Source organism: Typopeltis vanoorti, chromosome 25 (genome assembly GCF_054136105.1).
Source record: "Typopeltis vanoorti isolate ZY-2024b chromosome 25, IOZ_Tvanoo_1.0, whole genome shotgun sequence".
Classification (NCBI taxonomy): Eukaryota; Metazoa; Arthropoda; class Arachnida; order Uropygi; family Thelyphonidae; genus Typopeltis; species Typopeltis vanoorti.
Window position 1 is genome coordinate 11,311,217 of NC_143573.1, and position 19,697 is coordinate 11,330,913.

At 36.4% G+C, this 19,697-nt stretch overlaps 1 long non-coding RNA gene across 1 annotated transcript in view; it reads right to left on the minus strand.

The window, feature by feature from the left end:
* LOC150092538 (uncharacterized) overlaps positions 1-19,697 on the minus strand; it is a 161,822-nt gene that overhangs the window by 131,960 nt on the left and 10,165 nt on the right. Inside the window, exon 2 of the long non-coding RNA XR_016550499.1 lies at positions 3,762-3,858. This is a non-coding gene — a long non-coding RNA (uncharacterized LOC150092538). The remainder of the gene's footprint in view (positions 1-3,761; positions 3,859-19,697) is intronic.

Here is a 19,697-nt window from a genome sequence, read left to right on the forward strand (position 1 = left end):
CTAAAGACTGTCGGCTCCACTGACCTGGCTTTTCAATGAAAGTCTGGGTATTTATTGGAGTATTTCATCCTGGAGAAGCAGGTTTTAATACTAGAGGGATAGGACAGGTTCGAGTTTTAGAGGTGCAAGAGGAGAGTGTGTTCCAAATACTGAGTACTCTGGATGTCAGTAAAGCTGTGAGACCGGATGGTATTTCACCACGGGTTTTGAGAGAATGTGCTAAAGAAATGTCAGCTCCATTGACCTGGTTTTTCAATGAAACTCTGGGTACAGGAAAGGTGCCCAAGGAATGGAACGAAGGTAAGATAGTGCCACTTCATAAGGGCTGCAGAAGACTGGAATAGTCTAATTATAGGCCAGTTTGTGTTTCATCAGTATAACCAAATAAAGGGAATCCATCAGTAGTTGTTAAGATCTTGGAGAAATTAGTGAGGGACCATATACAGTTTGGGCAGATGAGGGTAATGTTGTCTGTGAGAGTCAACATGGATTTGTAATAAATAATAAAGTGACAAGAGCAGTTGATGCTACTGCCTTTTTTTTTTTTTTTTTTTTTTTTTTTTTTTTTTTTTTTAAGGCATTTGACAGGGTGCCACATGATAAGCTGATATTTAAGTTGCAGCACATGGGTTTGCATGTCAGGTTGGTCAACTGGATTCAGGATTGGCAGTCCAATAGGTATCAGAGTTGTGTATAGTGGGGTAGTTTCAAGGAGGTAGAAAGCTATAAGTGGGGTCCCACAGGACTCAGTACTGGGACCTGCATTGTTTAACCTTCATATCAATGATTTTGTCAGTGGATCATAGGGGGTAATTCAGTTGTTTGCAGATGATGTGAAGATGGGAAGGGTTGTTAGTAATAGTGCAGATGTGGTAGCCCTGCAAGAGGATTTGAATAAACTAGACAGATGGGCAAATGAATGGGGATGTCGGTTTAATACAGCAAAATGTGAAGTCTTGAAGTTTGGAATACATCGATGAGAGGCTGCATACTTGATTGGAGAAACTGTACCTGAGAAAGTAGGATAAACAAGAGATCTGGGGGTGATGATTGATAGAAACCTGAAATTCAGGGAACATATTGCAAAGGTGGTGAAGGTAACCCAGAGGATTGCTGCAATACTGAGAAGGATGCTGACCTGCAGAGATAAAAAGAGTTATCGTTCCATTGTATAAGACCCTGATCAGACCACACTTAGACTATTATCCTCAAATTTGGTTCTCAGGATTTGAAGGAGATGAATTAACTGTGGGAGTTCTTTTGCTTGATGGAACAGTGGGAAGGAGTGATGACATGGGGCCATCCCTGGAAGTTATGAAAGGATGCTGAGCAAGAGGGTGAGTAGTGGTTTCTTTGCATGGAGGGTGGTTGAACCATGGAATGCATTACCTGATATAGCGGTGTGAGCAAGAATGGTCAGAGTGGTATGATAGACTTTGTGTTTCCTAGGAAGGACCTCCCATGATGAGTCTTTTGACTCCATGGAGGCCTGATTAATAATAATAATAATAATAATTATTATAGAAGTAAATTTTCTGGCAGATGACAGAGTGATTATGTCATATCTGTGTGCATCATATCACAGTAGCATTTGAAGACTTAGATGTGGAATGGACAACAATTTTGCAATTGTTGTCCATTCCAGATAAAAAGGAATCCATCAGTTATGTTCCGTATTAGGTGGGAAAAAACTGAATTAGCTTAGGAGAACAGCTAAAAGGATTAATTGATGTTCAAATGCATGACTCATTACTGAAAGCAAGAAATGTATTGCTAGTTGCTAATTACATATGTAGTTTTATTTTTGCAGTTTGTTGTCCTAATTGGTTTAGTGTATAGTTTACCTATTCTCCAGTCAACAAGTTGCAGGTTGGAATTCTGTTGTATGCATGGGTATTTATGAATATCTTTAGGTGGGAGGCAGATTTAATTGTTTAATGTAAGACCACTAATCTGTTTGTTTTAGGGATGAAGTGGCTTGAAAAAGTTCCATGTTTGATTTCTAGACCAACATTTTCAGATTATGTAAAAAAAGAAATAAAAAAATAAAGTAATATCAAAAGATAAAAATAAAATTTAAAAAAAAAGAAAAAAACTTTATTCCACCCATGGTGCTAATATTTCGTGGGTTGACTATGTAAATGTACCATATAAAAAAAAAAAAAAGTAAGACAAACAAAACCAAAGGAACACAACTCATTTTATTTATTTATTTCATTTTATCATTTAAATAAATTTTGTTACTAGCAGCTGTTAAAATTGATAAATGTGTATAAATGAATTTTCACAATTAAAAACCCCTATAAAACTAATCTGTTATGATTGGTTGAAAGAAAGAAGGGCTTGAAATAATTTCTTAGCTAGCCTGCTATTGACTAAGCGGTCTGTGTTCCTAGTGCCCAACCAACAGGCTGTAGATTTAAATACTGCCATGAGCTTTGGGTGAGATGTCTTCACATGAGTAAATGTCTTTCAGTGAGAGATGAATTTCATTACCTGAAACTGTAAGCCTGCTTCTCCTCTTATTGGAAGCATGAAGTTATGTAGAAGATTATTGAAAATCTCCTATTTTTGGTCTCCCCTAGAGCAGGGTTTCTTGATTATATAAAAAACTATAACAACAAAAACTTTTTTGGAAATAATTTAAATGAGCATTTCACTTGCATAATACGAGGAGGCGTGGGGATACGATTGAGACATTTAAGTTGGTAAAAGGTTGTTACTGGATTAATGTGGAAGAAATTTTTCATTGAATAAGAGAAGGGGTAGAACAAGGGAAATCCCTGGAAGCTGTATAAAGAGGATGTGAGCAGGGACAAGGAGCAGATTCTTTGCATGGAGAGTGATGGTGACCGGAGCGTGTTGCTTGACATTGTAGTGAAGGCAGATACATTGAATGAGTTTAAAGCATGGTTTCATGGGCTTTTTTGTGAAGCAGTGTGTGCCTCCTGCAATGTGTCTTTTGACTCCAAGGAGATCTGGTGCTAATAATGATAATAATAATAATAATGTTATTATTATTTAATGTGTAATTTTCACTCATGTATGTCAGATTTTACAGGTGTTTCATCTTAGGTTTTTTAATAGTCGAAAAGTAGGACTGATTATAGACTGAAATATGAACTGTTGTGTTTATTTACAAATGCATTACAACCCGACATTCTGTGGGGTTGTTAACATGGAAGAAATTTTTCATAGAATAGGGAATAGAGGTAGAAGAGGCTGTTCCTTGGAAACTTGATTAAGTAGAGTGGGTGCAAAGGAGTGAAGAGAAGATTCTTTGCATGGTGAGTGGTTGATGAGTGGAATACATTAACTGTGAGTATGGTGATTATGGACAAGTTAAATAAGTTTAAAGCACAGCTTGACAAGCTTCATGCGTGCAACAAGCCTTTTGACTCTGTGGATGTCTGATATTAATTTTAATAATAATAAATGCTTTTAAATGGTTTGTTAATTAATAGAAACATCCACTGACTACAGTTGACTAGTAAAGCCTTCAAAATTGTAGCTTACAATCTCAAGATTTGCAATTAAAAGTGAAAGAGTATTAAAAGCAAATTACTGTTTGTTACTTGAGAAAAGAGTAAATTTTTTTATATTAATTTTACATTAGACCAGTATAATAGTATTTGCATGACTTTAATTATTTTCATTTTGAACTGAAAATCCTGGAATGAACTGTTAATATTAAGTTGCAATATTGTTACCCTCACAGACCTTAGTTATGTAGAAGATTATTCAAGTGATTCATGGCTTACATTCTGTGGTAGTCCTGGTAGAGCCTTTAGAAATGTTGATTTTCATACAATATATAGCTCAAATTTAGGCACACTGTCTACTTCTGAAGACGAAAACCTAGAAGATTTCATAAATGTGAGCTTATGTAAATTTTTCCATATTTTAATATTTCTTTGGATAATTCTTTTTATTTTTATTGTTATAAAATTAAAGTGATTAGATTTATTTTTAGATATGTAAGATATGTATTTTATATATATATATATGTTAAAAATACCAAGCAATTTTAAACCTGGTTTTACTCCATTTCCCAAGTAAGCAAACAGACAAACAAGTCAAGTTTGCGCCTGCAAGTGATGCAAGTCTAGCTGATCCTACTGGTAGTGCAAGACCAAGGCAACTCACTAATCTTAATATTTACCCTTAATGCCAAAACACATCTCCAGGAAGGGGATGTGTTTTGGCATTAAGGGTAAATATTAAGATTAGTGATCAGAGCTTATGCCACCTTTACCACGAGTTGCCTTGGTCTTGCACTACCTGTAGGATCAGCTAGACTTGCATCACTTGCAGGCCCAAACTTGACTTGTTTGTCTGTTTGCTTACTTGGGAAATGGAGTAAAACCAGGTTTAAAATTGCTTGGTATTTTTAACATTTATTATACCCAAGGTAAAATACTTTCTACACACACACATATATATATATATATATATATATTTAGATATACTTTCAGATTTATTCAAAAAAAAAAAAATTATATTCTTGTTTTAATCATTTACCCCCCCCCCCCCCCAATCATGAGTAAGCAAAAATTTGCAGTTTACTTCATAACTAATAACTTATAAATTGGAGGTGATAAATAAAATAACATAAATAAAAAGGGATGATATTTAGGTCTGGGGAGGGTTATAGTGTCAATGATGATAGGAGTGGATAGGGGGAGAGAGTGTAGAGGAGTCACGCCCAAGAAGTGGGGTTAGTGGGACTTATTATACAAACAGAAATGAGCTACCTTAGGTCCCCCCCTTATCTGCGGGTTCGCCATCTGCAGTCAATCCCAATCTAGAAATATTAAATGGAAAATTCCAGAAATAAACAATTTATAATTACATCAGCAAAGTAGGTATTAGATCCAACACTATTTCAAAGCCAAATGTTTGTAGAAACTATGAAAGTTTCGTAAGTTGACCTGAGAGCTTACGAGAATACAATCCTCAGCATCCCTGAGTGCAAGTTAACCCACTCGGGATGCCTAGGATTGTATTCTTGTAAGCTCTCAGGTCAACGTATGAAACTTTCGTAGTTTCTACAAACGTTGTACTTTGAAATAATGTTGGATCTGGTATCTACTTTGCTCATGTAATTTTACATTGCCAAGATGAAGCCTTATGGCTATTTTTTTTAATAATAAACAATTTTATAAGTTTTAAATTGCATACCATTCTGTGTAATGTGATGAAATCTCCCCCTGTCCTGTCCAGGACATGAATTACCCCTTTGTCTACCATATTCACACTGTGCTGTATGCGCTACCCACCCTTTAGTCACTTAGTAGCCGTCTGAAAATATTAAATGGAAAATTCCAGAAATAACCAATTAAGTTTTAAATTGGGTGCCATTCTGAGTAGTTCTTTTTCAGATCAACTGTTGCAGTATCGCAGTGTTCAATAACCCTTATTTTACTTAATAATGGCCCCAAAGCACAAGAGTAGCGATGCTGGTAATTTGGATATGCTAAAGAGAAGCTATAAAGTGCTCCCTTTTAAATGAAAAGGTCAAAGTTATTGACTTCATAAAATAATAAATAAATAATAATAATAATGAAACATGTATGCTGAGGTTGCAAAGATTCCATTCACATTCAGATAACTTGTATTACAGTATGTTGTTATAATTGTTCTATTTTATTATTAGTTATTCTCTTACTATGCCTAATTTATAAATTAAACTTTATCATAGATATGTATGTATAGGAAAAAAGCATAGTATATATTGAGTTCGCTACTATCCACAGTTTCAGGTATCTGCGGGGGGAGGGGGGGTGTCTTGGAGCATATTCCCTGCAGATTATTATTATTCGTGACACCTCCAAGGAGTCTGAAGAATCATCGTGGGAGGACACCAACTGTTCAACTCTCTGTCTTCACTACTATACAGAGCCTCTACTACCAATCACCTACATCAACGCCATCTACCGTCCACAACCACCGCTAGTATTTTTGACTGTAAATTGCATGTGTTCTGAAGGGCCGATTTGTCTGAATGTGGGATGAAAAACCCAAGTTTCCGGGAGAAAAAACTCTGCTACCTCCGTATGAGATCGGCTAACTCACCTTCAATTGAAAAAGCCCATATAAAGATTCCTCCCGTCATGACGAGAATCAAACTTTGGCCTAAGGGGGGAACTATTGTAGTGTGTATGTTTACAAATGCTAGAAGCATTTGAAACACGGGGAAATGATGTAGTGCTAATAGAGTTCATTCACCCAAAAATTGCTGGTATAAGTGAGACATGGTTGAATGAGGATGACATTGACAGGAATAGAGTATTATTATTATTATTATTACATGACACCTCCAGAGAGTCCATAGACTCATCGAAGGAGGACACCTACTATACAACTCTCTATCTCCACCACTCAATACACCAACTACAATGAACTGCAACTACACCAACACCATCTACCGCCCACCACCAGTAGTAATTTCACAGATAATCACAAACATCCTTGCCCACGGTGGGATTCGAACCCGCAGCCTTTTGGCTGGGGAGCGGATACGATAACCACTCAGCCAACTAGGCTGGCTTGTTGTGTAGTTATATGTGGAACTATAAGACAGGTGATTATGGCAAGCTCAGGAGGAAGCTTTCAGTGATATCATGGAATAAGGAATTGCATGGGAAGGAAATCAGTGCTGCTTGGACTCTAATCAGGAATTATCTGGCAGAGGAAATGACTGAGTGTATTTTATGGGTGAGGAGAGTAAATAAGGTCGGAGCAAGATGGAAGGATATGTTGACCTTTGCAAAGACAGACAAAGCAAAAAGGAAGGAGGAGGAGTGTTATAATGATGACAGAGGAGTTGTGTCCATCTAGGGTGGAGATGCCACCCACGAGCAATACTGACAGTTGTTTTGAAGTAATATGGTGTGAAGTGGAAGTAGACAGCCTGAATGTTTAGTAGAGTGTTGCTATAGACCTGGTAATGTGAAAGATATTGAGAAGGAAATGTTTTGACAAATTGGTCTGACTAATAAGAGAAGGGTGATCATTATGGGTGATTTCAATTATGGTAATATAAACTGGAATTGAAGAGACAGAATCAGGAACCAAATAGAATGAATTTCTTGAGTTTTTGAAGTATAACAATCTTAAGCAGTATGTAACAGGGACTACACATGAATCGATGGTTTTGGATTTAATTTTTTCATCAGAAGATATTGTTATAAATGAAGTGTCACATCATCTTCCAGTTGGTGAACTTGACTATGAAGTGATCACTTGGATGGTAGCCAACCACATAAGAACTTTTGTGAGAAAGAGTTATATGTGGAACTATAAGGCAGGTGATTATGGCAAGCTCAGGAGGAAGTTGCAGTGATATCATGGAATGAGGAATTGCATGGGAAGGAAATCAGTGCTGCTTGGTCTCTAATCAGGAATTATCTGGCGGAGGAAATGACTGAGTGTATTCCAAAGGTGAGGAGATTAAATAAGGCCTGTGTAAAATGGATGACCGAAGAGGTGAAGCATGCAGTCTGGAAGAAAATGGCATTGTGGAGTAGGCACAAGATGAGTGGAGGTAATCAGTTACATCAGGAGTATAAAGAGCAAGCCAGAAAAGTGACTCACTTAGTAAGGGTAGCTAAAGGGTGGTATGAGCAGTAGTTAGCAAATGATACTAAAAGAAATCCTAGGGAGTTTTTTCGATATGTGGCCAGTAGGAGGAAGAATGATTATGGGAGGATGCTGTCGGTCAGTGGTAATGGCAGAATGATAAACACTGAGGAGGATATAGTAGAGGTGTTAAAGGAATAGTTCATTAAAGTATTCCATCCTTGTGATTGTAACATAATGCAGAATTTGACAGCATTGGGAATGGGGGAGGAACCATGGATGGCAAGTGAGCAGGAGGCATACTGAGGAATTGAGTAAACTTGATGTCAACAAGTCAATGGGACTTGATGGTATGTCTTGAGGGAAATGATCCAGGGAGTTAACAACACCTTTAACGTACATTACCATATCCTTAATAAGACCATAACCTTTACACCTAAGAAGGTGTTAAGGATATGGTATTATTCTTAACTTAACCATACTCCTTAACACCTTCTTAGCCAATGGTTACAACCCCCAAAAAATCCAGAAAATATTATAACCAGTTAACCTCCCCCCTTCCCTTCATAACAGATATTACACTATATCTATCACCATTCCTTATATCCAAGTCTTGGATTGAGAAGTTGGTAATTACTTTACAAACTGTCCTACTATGGTAAACAGGCAGGACAGCTAATATCAGGATATCCGAACACAAAGACTACATCTGGTTTCACCAATACAGGCACTCAGGACTTGCGGACCATGCGCTAAATACCCACAACAGAATGCCCTGGAAGAAAGCCACTTTACTACACCACAGCAAATATAAATATGAAAGATTATTCCTGGAATCAGCCTCAGCTCTAAAAAACTTCTCAGACCTCAACAAATTTGGGTGCATGAGACTGCCCCAAATTTGGGAAGCTTGCATCCTAAGAACATCAGCACAACAGCCAAGACAACCCAATTAAGCCCTCTAGGGGCACCTTTAGGACTCTAGGACCAATACCACTTGCCTTCTTCAGCCTCATTTGCTCTTTGTTAGTGTCTGCATGTACATATTACAGTTTTATGTTCCCAGAAGATGGCAATGTAACATTGCCGAAATATTGGAGGGTATCGATTAAAGTTTTTTAATTAATATTTTAGTATATGTTGTCATTTCCTGAAAAATTTAAAGTCATGTATAACCAATGTGTAAGTTTATCTACAAGAACTTATATTCCTCAATCATTCTCCACCTCTCTTTATTTGTCTTCTATAACTTCATTTTAATCTTCAATTTCTGTTTGATTTCACTAGTCATCCATTTTCTTTCAGATTACTTTATCACTGGAAGTATACGATTTTCCATTGCTGAGAACACTTTTTTATTTATTTATTTATTATTATTATTTTTTATCTTGCTTGCGTGTTCCCATGTATTACTGACATTTTTTCACCCATTGTACTATGAGGCTAATTTCTAAGTCTATCATTGTCATTTACAAGATGTAAAAATGTATGGTACACAGAATGTTTAAAAATAAAAATAGTAAATTAAAAATAAAACAAAATTAAGATATTTGCATACAGACTTGCATATAGATACATATACAATAAAAAATATTCTTACAGTGAACAGAAAGTGTATGAACATGCAGAATACATCAACCTGGGAACACATGTATATAAATACATACAGTCAAATAAACTGACCAAAAAAGGGGAAAATATATTATAAATAAAGTTGTGTGTACACACACTCACACACAAACTTGGATTCTGGAAAGGGAGGAGAATGGATGGGCTAAGCTTCAACTTAGCCCATCCATTGGAACTTAGCCAGCCTGTTTGTATTCTGTTGAAACTAAACACAGATTATGATGGTATATGTTAAATTTACTTAGATGAGTTAAATGTATTACATCTCGATAAAATACAGTTACACAAGTACTCGGTTTCTGATTGAGCTTCAGAATGTTTAAATCACAGGAATTAGATAGGAATTAATTTTAATAAAAAAAAATTTAAAGTGAGAATAATTAAAAATAAATAAATTCTTTTTGATTCATGAAGAGTATATAATGCAGGCTAAGAAGGTGACGAGTATGGTAAAGAAAGGAAAGGTGCAGCATGAGAGGCAATTGGCTGATCAGACCAAGGTGAACTCGAGGGAATTTTTCTGCAATATGGCAAGCAAGAGAAAGAATTATTATGGCAGAATAACAGTTGCAAAGGATATAAGTGGAATTATTGAACACACAGTTTATTAGCATATATAATGTAAGTGATGCATTGCAGTATATAGAAGGGAGACAAGAAGGGAGAATTGGAAGTGAAGGAATCAGAGATGTATCGGGTGTTGATTAGGTTAGATGTTAATAAGGCTGTGGAAATGGATGACATATCATCACATATTCTTAAGGAATGTGCGCAACAGTTAGCTATGTCCTTGACCTGGTTATTTAATGAAAGTCTTGCAGTGGATAGGGTTCCTAAGGATTGGAAGAAGGCAAAATAGTACCATTCCACTAGCATGGTTCTAGGATAGAAGTCTCAAATTATAGACTAGTCTCTATAACTGCAAAGAGAATAGGATTGAGTTGATGGTCAGCATGGATTTATAAAGGGTAGGTCTTGTTTTAGCAATTTACTTGCAGTTTATAAGGAAACAAATGTGTTAGATGAGGGAAAATAATGTACAGTGATATTCTTGGACTTTGCAAAAGCGTTTGATATATTACCACATGATAAGTTGGCATAAGCTGCAGAGAATGAGAAAAGATAGTATATTGGTTAAATGGATTGGAAATTGGCTTTCTGAATGAAACAAGCAAGTTGTGTATGATGAAGCAGCATCTCAAAAAAGGAGGGTAACCACTGGCTTGCCACATGGTTTTCTTCTGTTCTTGGGCCCCCTGCTATTTGTAAATGATATGTCATGTGGACTGACTGGGAATCTTCAGTTGTTTGCTGATGATGCAAAGAGAGAATTATAAGTAGCATTGTGATGTCATTTTGCCTTCAGGAAGATTTGAATTGACTTTTGACTTAGATAAAGGAGTGGGGTTGTAGTTTCAGTATTAATAAGTACAAGGTGTACATTTTGGAGTGCAGAAATATAAAGCTGTGTACTATATTGACAGTACCATACTGCAGGAAGTGGATGAGATTTGAATATGCCTCTAATTGAGATTTTAGAGGGCATATTGCAAGTGTTGCAAAGACTGCACATCATAGTGCTGCTATGATAAGAAGTACTCTAACATGTTAGGATAAGGAAGTGGTTGTGCTACTGTATAAAGCACTGGTCAAACCACTTGGAACTATTGTGCTCAGATTTGGTCACCTGGTTTTCACTGTGATGTGGAAATATTAGAGGGTTCAGAGATGAGTGAATAAGACAATACCAGTACTTTGGAATTCTGGCTATAGAAATATGGATTGAAGTTTGGTGGATAGGAGGGAAAAAAGATATGATATGATAGAGACATTTAAGTTAGTAAGAGGATTTTATTGGATTACACCAGATGAGATTATAAAAAAGAGTAGAAGGTGAGAGGGGAAGAACCAGAGGCCATCCCTGGAAGTTGTGTAAGCATGTGGTGAAGAGGGGTGTGAGGAGTATATTTTTTATATGGAGAATTATCAGCGAATGGAATGCTTTACCAGAATGTGTTGTTAATGCAAGGAGTGTTAAGGATTTTAAGATTCGGTGTGATAAATATGTTGTCAGTTGAATGTACCTCCCACAATGAGTCAGCCAACTCCATGGAGGATGCAATAATAATAAAAATAATAATAATTATTATTTTTAATTATTCTTCTGGTTCTTCAGATCAGTTGATAAATGGTGAAAATTACTCATCAATTTGTCAATTGAACTGAAGAACCAGTCATTATATTCATTCGACAGGCCTTTACTCACTCCGAAGGAACTCGAACATGAAAATTTGTATGTATTGTTTTTTTAGGCAGAATTTTCTGCAAATCTTAACAAAATTACTCAGTAATTTTCATTATCAATTTTAGCCTTTAAAGTTTTTTTTTACTTATGTCTAGTTTCCAATAGACAGTTTTAAGAAATTCTTGCATTCTGTAATTCTAAGCAGAATAAGAAAGATAAGGATGTCATTTTGCCACTCTACAAGGCCTTGATAAGACCTCACTTGGACTATTGTGTGCAGATCTGGTCTCCTGGTTTTCATTGTGGTTCTGATATAGTGCAAAGGAGAGTGTTAAAAATGATATCACAATTGTGGAATACTAATTATGAAGACTGATTGAGGATTTGTAGACTGCAGAAACTAGCAAAGAGGGGTGATATGATTGTTACTTACAAACTTCTCAAAGGGGCATACAGGATTTTAATTAATGGAATTTTTCAATTTATGGAGGGTGAGGAAAAGATAAGAGGGCATACTTGGAAGCTGAGAATGAATGCTAGTAAGAAGGAGGTGAGGGCTAGATTTTTCTCTCATAGGGTGGTGCATGATTGGAATGGATTGCCATTGGTTGTTGTGATTGCAAGCAGTGTGATTGAATTCAAGAATAAGTATGATAGCTGGTGCATATAGCATGCGACCTCCCTCAATGAGTCCCTGACTCTCTGGAGATCTCTCTTAATAATAATAATATCTCCTTTAAGTTAATTTTTCTTAAACAGTGTAATATGGACTTGTAGCAGAAGTAGTGTAAATTAACTTTAATAAATAACCAAGTTTTAACTTCTAGATGTTTTTTATTAAAATAATAGAAATAAGAAACATCTATGAGTTAGAACCTGATTATTTATTAATGCAAATGTACTCATACTGAATTACCTAAAAAAAAGTAGTCCTAGTGTAAGATTCATAACATATTGTATTGCTCTCATAAACTTTGGTTTATTACAATCATTAGTTTACTTTATTTCTTTTGCATTAAACAGTGTATAGCACTCGTCATTAAACTAATAGAGTGCCTCCGTAGTTCAGTTGGAAGAATGACGGTACGTTGCACCCTTTGATTAGAAAAGGCCTAAGTTCGATTCCCGTCATGACAGGAGAAATCTTTATATGGACATTTTCATTTGAAGGTGAGTTAGCCAATCTCATATGAAGGTAGCAGGGTTTTTTCTCCTGGAAACTTGAGTTTTTCATCCTGCATACAGACAAATTGGCCCTTCAGAACACATACAATTTACTGACAAAAAATACTTGTTGTGGTGGGGGGTGGGCGGTAGATGGTGCTGTGTAGTTGATTGGTAGTAGAGGTTTGGTAGTGGTGGAGACGGAGAGTTGTGCAGTAGGTATCCTCCCGTGATGAGTCTTCGGACTCCTTGGAGGTGTGACGAATAATAATAATAAACTACTCTAAAACTGTAGCTGATTCTATAAGTTTCAATGGCTAGTTTACCTTGCTTGCTTAAAAATATGGGTATTTTATTCCTCTTTATGCTTAAAATGCTAAGCCAAAACTTTTTTTAACACTTTCATAAAAATGATAGTACTGTATCTGAAATATAGTTTTTGATTTTTTTTAAAAAAAAAATTGACATTATCAGAATTGCTGTTTTCTTTACAGAAATTATGTCATATAAGAGAAAGTTTCCAAATGACAAAAGGAATGCATGATGATGAAGAAAGGTAACATTTAAATTATGAATTTCTTAGTTCATTTTATAACTTTTCATATATATAACCAATGGCAAATATGAAAATACAAATGGATGTGTTGTAATTTTTCATGGTGAATTACTGCCAACATTTGAAAACCAGATTAGTAATGTATATCTGCATGTGAGAAATGAACATCAATCGGTGAGAATATGTGGGGGTGTGATGGCATGCAAAGTGGAGTGATAAAGGAAAAACTTTATTGTGACTCACTGAGTTAGCGTATTCAAGACACACTATCTGATCAAAAATGTCTGTATGCTTTCTCGTTCCAGCTCTCAGTCTAATATGAAAGGCATTAATATGGAGATGGTCCACCATTTGCTGCTATAACAGCCTTTCTTCTAGGTAGGCTTTCTACTAGCTTTTTGTACTGAACCATGAACAACAGTCCCAGACCATGATACCTCCTTTACAAAACTTCACAGTTGTCACAACACATTCGGACAGGCAGCATTCTCCTGGAATCTGCCAAACCTAGATTTGTCCATCACATGGTGAAGTGTGATTCGTCACTTTAGAGAATATTTTCCCACTTCTCTAGAATCCTGTGGCTATAAGGTTTATATTATTATTATTCAGTCCTCCATGGAGTCAAAAGACTCATCGCGGGAGGTCCTTCATAGGAAATGCAAAGTCTATCAAGACTCATCGCAGGAGGTCCCTCCTAGGAAACACAGTCTATCATACCACTCCTTAAACTTATTGACCATTCTCGCTCTCACCACTCTATCAGGCAATGAATTCCACGCACCCTACATGCAAAGAAACCCTCCTCACCCTCTTGCTCACAGCTTCCTTTCGTAACATCCAGGGATGGCCCCCTTGTCATCACTCCTTCCCGCTGTTCAACCAAGCAAAAGAACTCCCCAGTGTCAACCCTTTAACCACCTCTGAACAGTTTAAAAGTCTCAATCATTTCACCTCTCCTTCTTCTATCTACTAAACTCTGCAGTCCACATTCCCTCAGCTGATCCTCATAATTAACGATCCTGAAAAACCATCTTTGTTATCTGCCTCTGTACCCTTTCCACAGTTAATTTATCCCCTTCAAATCCTGGGGACCAAATCTGAGAACAATAGTCTAAGTGTGGTTTGATCAGGGTCTTATACAATGGAACGATAACTCTTTTTATCTCTGCAGGTCAGCATCATTCTCAGTATTGCAGCAATCCTCTGGGTTACCTTCACCACTTTTGCAATATGTTCCCTGAATTTCAGGTTTCTATCAATCATCACCCCCAGATCTCTTGTCTATCATGCTTTGGTAGCTTGCTCCACCTTTGCAAGGAGTGTCCTGGTGTTGTACCACCTTACCCCAGTCCTGAAGATACTTTCAGGTGCAAACTTTGTTTGCTCACACTTGGATAAAGGATTAAACTAAATTTATTAAACTCCATGGAGTTGCCCTTAATAATAATAACTTCCATTAATGATATTAGGACTGGCTAAATTGGAATATGCAGCTGTTTGCAGATGTTTCAGAGTTAGGAAGAACTGTGAGAAGTATAGATGTTGTAACTTGCAGTAGGATCTCAGTAGACTATGTGAATGCAGCTATCAGTTTAATGTTGCAAAATGCAAGGTCTTGAAATTTGGTAGGTGAGGTTATTATTATTATTATCCAGGCCTCCATGGAATCAAAAGACTCATCATGGGAGGGCTTTCTTAAGAAACACAAAGTCTATCAAGACTCATCGAGAGGAGGTTCCCCCCCCCCCCCCTAAGAAACACAAAGTCTATCATACCACTCCTTAAACCCATTGACCGTTCTCACTCTCACCACTCCATCAGGCAACACATTCCATGTTTCAACCACCCTCCATGCAAAGAAACCACTCCTCACCCTCTTGCTCACGGTTTCCTTTAGTAACTTCCAAGGATGGCCTCTTGTCATCACTCCTTCCTGCTGTTCAACCAAGCAAAAGAACTCCCCAGTGTCAACCCTGTAACCACCTTTCAATAATTTAAAAGTCTCAATCATATCACCTCTCCTTCTATCCACCAAACTCTGCAGTCCACATTCTCTCAGCCGATCCTCATAACTAACATTGTACAGTCCTAAAACCATCTTTGTTATTCGCCTTTGTACCCTTTCCACAGCTGATTTATCCCCTTCAAATCCTGAGGTTGGGATGCAGAGTACAGGCATATCCATCACAATAATAACATCGTATAGTGAATCACTGAGGTTTTTTTTTTCTTGTAGATTAATATAAGAGTACTCATATGTGCATAAATGACATAAATAAGCATTTATGTACATCAGATATGCAAATGAAAAATTTTGAATTTTTGTAAATGAAGTTATTTTGAATTGCTTTACTTAAGAGAACATGCCAATCAGTTTGGTCACCAATCTACACCATTAAAAGTTTTTCCATTCTTATACATGATAAGAATTATATATATCCTATATATAATATATCCTATATTATATATATCTTATATATGATAAATTATATATATCCTTAAACATAACAATCAAATAAGATTGTCATGTTTAAGGATAATTGTAGTATTAACTAGTGTAACACTTTTCACTTCACTAAGAACGTTTTCTTTGTTTTAAAGAAATGCAATAACAGTAATGCAAGGTAAGTTTAGCCTGCAGCCTCTCTCAGTGTTTGATACAACATCATCACTAAATTTAATAATTTTAATATTAGCATGTAATAGGCATATACATATTCTTATTTTCCCTTGAGCAACAGCACTCTTACTTTTACATTATTAACAAAAATAAAATAATAGTTATAAACAGTTTATAATTCACAGCAATATGCCAGAACATAGAGGGATGTAGCAAGCATGGCATCATAATGAGTTCATGAAATTTGCTCATCAGTTGATTCATGACAGCATCATATTTGCTCATATGAAATGGACATGGTCATAATTTAAAAGTGTTGTATGAAGATTATCTTAAAGTGAAGCATTGTAAGATGGAGTATCACCGTATACAAGTAATGGGGAAATTTTGAATGTGTCTAAGAGTGATGGTGGCCAGAGAATTGAGGTTTAGGGGGTCACATTGCTAAAATTGTAAGAACATCACAATAGATTAAATTAAAGATGCCTTGAAATTATATTCTTGTAGTATTAACTACAAGTTTAATCCTTTATCCAAGTGTAAGCAAACAAAGTTTGCCCACGAAGTATCTTCATGACTAGGCTACTTGTATATAGAGGCTATTGACTTCACATTAATTACCTTAGTATTTCATAATGCAAAAACATGCATCCTTTTGGGTGTGTATAATGCTATGCATTATGGGAAGGGCCACTACCCAGATTGATTTCAATTTTTATTTTGGTCTCATCTGTGGGAGCCAGAAGTGATACTAAGGTTAAAGTAAATCAAAAGTCATATATTTCCCATATGCAAGTAGTGAAAAGGTGTCACCTTATTATTAAAAATATTTCAGAATACAGCTGGTTATTGAGCATTGTTTTACTTGGTGAAAAAATTTTAACAAAGTGAAAACCAAGCAAAATAAACTTTCAACATCACAATAGATTATGTCACTAATGAAGAGGACATTAAAAATCAGGGCACACATGGACTTCTGTGTGCAGATTTGGTCACCTGGTTTTCAAGGTAAGAAGCTGTTTTGGAGAGGATACTGAGAAGTTTCACTTAGTCCTGTTAGGTCTATGGAATGGATATGGGGAGAGATTGAGGGAATGTAACTTACAGGGCTTTGTGAGAAGAAGGAGAGGGGATATGATTGAGACATATAAGTTACCAGATTAATATGGAGGAGATTTTTCATAGAGCAGAGCAGAGCGAGATAAGAGTAGAACAAGAGGCCAACTCTGGAAGCTACATAAGGAGGGTATAAGCAGGGAAGTGAGAGTGGTTCTTTGCTTGGAGAATGATTGGTGAGTAGAATGTATTACCTGAGAGTGTCGTGAGTGCAGATAGTGCGAATCAGTTTAAGAGACAATTAAATTATCTTTTTGCATGAGAGACTTTATCCAATTAAGGAGCAGTCTGTACAAGCATTTATTTTGTAAAAGTCTTCTCATCCAGAAAAGGCTTTTATAAAATACGCTATCTACCAATAATTGTCTGGACATCCCTGTTGTTTGAAGCTGTGGAACATTTAAGGTTTATTAATAACATAAAAACCAGCATACAGACAGTATGCAGTAGTATTTCATCATAGCAGTTGAATACATGTAGTATGGCAACATGACATGAACTCAGTGACTTTGAGAGAGGTGTCATTGTGGGCTCTCACATTGGTGGCATGTCCATGGCAAACTAAGTATTGCTTGATATAATGCCCCATCAATACCATACAACTGTAGTGTTTAGAATAGCTTCTCTCTTGGCACCTTGTCATATGCCTTTTCCAAATCTACACAACTTAAATACAGATCTTTGTTATATTCCCATGATTTCTCAACTATCTGTCGTAAAGTGAAAATCTGATCCTGACAGCCTCTATTTGGCCTGAATCCAGCTTGTTTTTCACCAAGCTTTTCTTCCACAATCCTTCTGAACCATTTCTCAAGTATACATGCATATATCTTACCAGGAACACTCAGTAGAGAAATACCTCTGTAATTCTCACATTCAGTTTTATTTTCTTTTTTATTCGGTGTGGTTCAGAATTCCATGTACAAACTTTGAGGGGAGGTAGAGAACATCAATCTCAACCATATTCACATCGGAAAGCATAGGAAACCACATTTACACCAGAAACGCCACCCGAAAGTGATAGGTAGCACTGTTCTTCAGCACTCCAGGTGAGCAGTTGGGGCTTCCTCATTTAAGCTTTCGACGTCATATGAAGAACATGCATCGTTTTACGAATGCTGAGATGGCAGACATGCTCCTCGTTTACCATATTATGTATCCAACTACTATTGAACTGTTCAGTTACTCCTAATAAAGTTTTTTACACTACTCACTGCCTTGTGTTATTTCCATATCATTGTGTCCCTGTTAGTACCTTCCAGTGGCGTTTATGGCCATGCTTTCCTATGTGAATATGGTTGATTTTGATGTTCTCTACCTCTCCTCAAAGTTTGTATGTGGAGTTTTGAACCACACTGTATATGGGTACTATAGTTCTACTCCGATCATCTGGAATTCGTCCCTCTGTCCAGCCTTTCTGAATTAAGCAGTGCAGCCACTGTGAGACTTATGCCTCCATACTTGAGCATTTCTGGTCGAATATGATCTACAGCTGCCTTTCCACATTTCAGGCTTTTGATGGCTGTTTCTATTTCAAGTATGGATGTGTATTCCTGATTACATGCCTGACCAATGTTTTTTACCACTGTGCTGTCGCTGATTGTTTCATTTAGCAGTTTTTTTGATGTAATTACTCCATACTTCAAGGATATCTTTTTCTCCAGTTTTCATGTCACTTTTATCATCTGTAATTCCTTTTATAGATATTTTCTCCTTTTCTGAGCTTCTTCGACATCCTCCAGAATATCTTGCCACCTTCTTGATATTTATTTTCTATGTTCTTACCAAAGTCTTCCCATAACTTTTGTTTAGCTAGTTTTACACAGTGTTTAGCTTTCTTACATTTGTGTCTGTATTCTCTAAGGGTACAAACTGACTTATTTGCCAGGAACTTTTGATATACTTTCTTCTTTTCCTTCACTGCCTCTAACTTTCTGTGTGTTCTCACCATATGCCTCCCTGGCTGAATCAATCAGTGTTTTCTTCAGGGATTGCCACTGAATCTCCAAGGTTTGGTTCCTGTTCTCAAACTCTTTCATTTTTTCGCCAGTAATGTTTGTGTATTTTAGTCTACAGTTCACATCTGAGAGCAGCTCAACTTTTATTCACTTTAAAACTTCCTTACATGTTCTTCTTTTCACTATAAAATTCAATTTTATCCTGCTAAAGACTAAATAGTGATCACTTCCAATTTCAAATCCTCTGTACACTCTGGTGTCCTGCACCAGGGAGAAAACATCACTGTCAACAATAACATACTCAATGAGATTTTTCTTATTCTATGCCTCTTCTCTCAGTGTGAATTTGTGCATATTTTTATGTTGGAACATGGTGTTAGAATAACCAGTCCATGTCCTGAGCAGAAATCCAACAGATATTTGCCATTATTATTAGCTTTGCTCTTTTCTCCAAATTTTCCCAAAATATTTTTGTGTCTGACGTTCATTTCCTTCTCTGCTATTTAGATCCCCAACAAGGACCAACTTTTCATTTTTAATTGTGTCAATTGTTTTCTCTGAAATCTCAAAAAATTCCTTTACTTCTACTTCAGTAGAGTCTTCTTTCGGATCATAGGCACAAATAAGTCTCATTGTCCAGTTCCCCATTCTGAAATTTGTCCACATCACTCTTCAAATTGCTTGCCATTCAAGAAGATTAGCCTCATATTTACGAGGGTGGTCTGAAAAGTTCTCATCCTCAACCATAGATGGCAACACTGTCGGCAAGATTTTTTTTTCTAAGTTGGTATGTCTGTCATAAGCATCTATGTAAAATTGTAAGTC